This window comes from Sus scrofa, chromosome 1 (assembly GCF_054392235.1).
Source record: "Sus scrofa isolate SSC_HxYL_T2T_F1_AM1 chromosome 1, Sscrofa_HxYL_maternal_Yorkshire_Landrace_v2.0, whole genome shotgun sequence".
NCBI lineage: Eukaryota > Metazoa > Chordata > Mammalia > Artiodactyla > Suidae > Sus > Sus scrofa.
In genome coordinates this window covers 275,073,815-275,077,546 of record NC_139383.1, presented here as the reverse complement: position 1 = coordinate 275,077,546, position 3,732 = coordinate 275,073,815, and the positions used below count along the sequence as shown (strand labels likewise).

General features: G+C 38.9%; 1 pseudogene; it reads right to left on the bottom strand.

Moving 5' to 3' along the window:
• Positions 1–1,789: 1,789 nt before the first annotated feature.
• LOC110258946 (olfactory receptor 1L8-like) lies at positions 1,790–2,756 on the bottom strand (annotated as a pseudogene).
• Positions 2,757–3,732: the final 976 nt, after the last annotated feature.

Here is a 3,732-nt window from a genome sequence, read left to right as displayed (position 1 = left end):
TATGACAAAACAGGCAAGGGCATACAATGGAGAAAAGACAGACCCTTCAATAAGTGCTGCTGGGAACACTGGACTTCTGCTAATGGTTTTAAATTCCATGAGCTATAAATATTTATTTGAGTAAATTCATACATTCCAAATATGTGTAAAGAAGTAGAAATTCTCTCCATCTCTGTCCTTCTACTCCAGTAACTCTACAGATATATATTCATAAAAACTAAAAATTAGTCTTCATACCTTTATGCTTTTTCTACATCCCTTATTTTTCTATTTAATTAATATATTAAAAAACAGCTCTTTGATTTTTCAGCCTGGTTTAAATTGCTACATTTATTGGAGGTCCTGTTGTGCCTCAGTAGTTTACAAATCCAACCTGGAACCATGAGGTTGTGGATTTACTCTCTGGCCTTGCTCATAGTTTTGGGGATCTGTCATTGCTGTGAGCTGTGGAGTAGGTCACAGATGTGGCTCAGATCCCACATTGCTGTGACTGTGGTGTAGGGCAGCAGCTACAGCTTTGATTTGACCCCTAGCCTGGGAACCTCCATATGCCATGGGAGCAGCCCAACAAATGGCAATAAGACAAAAAATAAAATAAAATAAAATAAATAAAAAATAAATTGTTACATTTATGTAATTAATCATAATTAATTTATATCTCTTGGTAGGATTACATTTTTTTCAATTTTTATTTGTTATAAAGCTGGGGAGTTCCCATTTTTGTGCTGGGTGACTAGTATTCATGAGGATGCAGGTTCAATCCCTGGTCTCATTTAGTGGGTCCAGGATTTGCCTTTCCTGTGAGCTGTGGTGTAGGTCACAGGGGAAGCTTGGATCCTGCATTGCTGTGGCTGTGTTGTAGGACTGCAGATGCCACAGCTATAAGTAGACACCTAGCCTGGGAATTCCATATGCTGCAGGTGTGGCCTAAAAAGCAAGAAAAAAAAAGCTGAGATTGACTAAAAGAAATTCTCAGTACTCAATGTACATATATGATCATATTTCTCCAAGTTAGACTCTTTTAAGTGCTGGAGTGTCTAGAATATTGTTAAATTATATATCTTGACACCAGCTACAGGGATAGATGGCAGGAAGAAAGATTTCACCATCTCCACTCTGGGATGGATCATTTCTTAGTTCTCGTTCTCTCTGGTCATAAGCAATTTTTAGTTGTATGGATAAAAATGGGGAAATTTAAAAGGAATAAAGCCAAAGCAATATAATAACTTAGGAAGAGAAGAGTAAAAGTGAAAACAATTTTTAAACATGAAAAAAAATATTTTGGTCACGTCTGTAGCATGCAAATTTTTCTGGGCCAGGGGTTTAACCTGAGTAAAAACAAGAGACACAACAGTGACAACATGCTAAGCCAACAGGGAATGCCTAAGGAAAAGTATTTGAAAAAGAAAAATGAGGAATTATAAAAATCATCTAGTTGAAAATTAACTAAAATATATCCTCCCCCTCTTCCCCTCTCAAATGTTTGCAAAGACATTCAACAGCTAAAAATTCAGTAATTATTTTCAGTAATATACTTCAATGTGAGGGATTTTGGAGTATAAGTCTTCATAGAGGAAAGAAATTTGTTCAGGAAATGTCTTTGGGAAAAATATTAAAGCAGTATCTGGAAGATGAGCAAGTGACGACTCTTCCTAGGAAAGAAGAGGAATAGTGAGGGAGTGTATCATGGTCTAAGCAGAAGCAGGGCAAATTGACGAGTCCTCAGCCCTGGATGTAAGTGCCCACAGAAACCTTGTCTCACATGTAGCAACATCCAAATGCTTGATTGTTAGTCAAGAACATATAAAAAATAGAATCCTGTAGAAAACACTCCATTGTGTGTTAATCTAAAGGATACTGCCTGGAGTTTCCTCCTGCCCACCTGCTTCCTCAGGCCTTGTTTCATGTCTTTGTTTCTCAGGTTGTAGATAACAGGATTTAGTGCCAAGTTTAGAAGTGTGTAGACAGTTGGTGCCATGTGGTCCGGGACAGTGTTTGAGGACACAGGCTGTAAATAAATATAGAAGATGATTCTATAAAAGAGTATCACCACGGTGACATGATAACCACAAGTGGAGAAAGCTTAGGATTTGCTAGCAGCTGAGAGAATTTTGATAACCACAATGATGATTCATATATAAAATAAAGCAATGCATTGAAAGGGGGTACCCCAAAAAACAGATGTGGACAAACAAGACAATTTCACTAGAGAACTGAAGTCACAGAGAAAGCGATGGATAATGTTAGAGTCATAGAAAGTGAGCTTATTCAGCAGAAGTATAGGTAGGAGTGAATAGAGGTGAGGAAATGAGCAGGAGAAGGCCACCAGCAGGACACAGGCAGTGGCACATGATGGTGACATAGTGGACGGGATCACAGATGGCCACATAGCGGTCAAAGGCCATGACTGCTAGAAGGCAACTGTCAGTGTTGCCCAAGGCATATATAAAGTACATCTGAGTCAGACACCCAGCATAGGAGATGGTCTTATGGGACAAGAAGTTCACCAGCATCCTGGGGACAATGGTCGTTGAGAAGCAAATGTCAATGAAAGACAGGAACCTCGGGAATAAATACATGGGGGTCTGGAGCTGGGGGTCCGAGCGGATGGCCAGGATGATGAGCAGGTTTCCTGTGATGGTGACCAGGTATATGGTGAGGAAGAGGCTAAAGAGTGGCTTCTGGTCCTCGGGCCGAGAGGAGAGTCCCAGGAGGATGAACTCAGAGACACTGCTGGTTTGGTTGACTCTTTCCATTGACGTGGGTCTAGTTATACACAAGAAGTTTTGTTACTAAACATGCTCCAATTCTACACCCCAAACCATGAGAACCCAGCAAGTCTTCATTTCCTTGATTTAGTCACAAAGAGAAGCTGTGCAGGGAAAGCTTGTCAGCCTCCTGGTGTTTGATGTGGTCCTTCCATCCCAAATCCATGGGCATGATGTGGTATGAAATTTAGAGAGACAGAAGAGGTGTTTTTCCATTAGAAACTATCAGGGGTGGATCTCCTGATTCAAGATTTTTAGTTCCTATTCTTAGAAAAGCTCTGTGTGCTGATAACATAGCATAAAGCAGAGAAATCTTTGCTTTTGTGTAGTTCAGATTGTAGTTTGGGAGCTAGATCATCGACGAACAAATATGGAATCTAATATCAGGTTGGGATATATTTGATAACAAAAGAAAGCAGTATAAGAGGATGGAGGTGACTGGGGATTGGAGATGGAAGTATTTTAGGTAGCAAAGTCATAGGACACTCATTCCTTATCAAAGCAAATTCAATTTTTATATCACTAGGGTTTATCTTTGCATTTTCTTAGACAGAAATCAGCATTGGCCAAAATAACCAGCAGGGAAAATCTAACAGGATTATTGAATCTACTTCAAAGTGTTTCTTTCCTTATCTGGGCACAAAATGAGAGGTTCATCCTCCTTCACTCATGGGATGCTCTCATCCTCAGTCTGAGCATGTCTCCCTTCTTTGGTAAATCTTTTTTCTTTAATTCTCTGTCCTAAATCATATGTGTACTGGATGGGTGTCCATTGGTGACTATTCAAATGATGTTTTAAAAATTCTTCTTTCATATATATATGTGTGTGTGTGTATATACATATATATATGATATATATTATATAGATATATATATACACATCCTGTTTATTTCACATGTGTGTGTATTTATCTATATACACTTTTTTTTTCTGTCACCAGTTATCTAGTGTTTCTTGCCACTC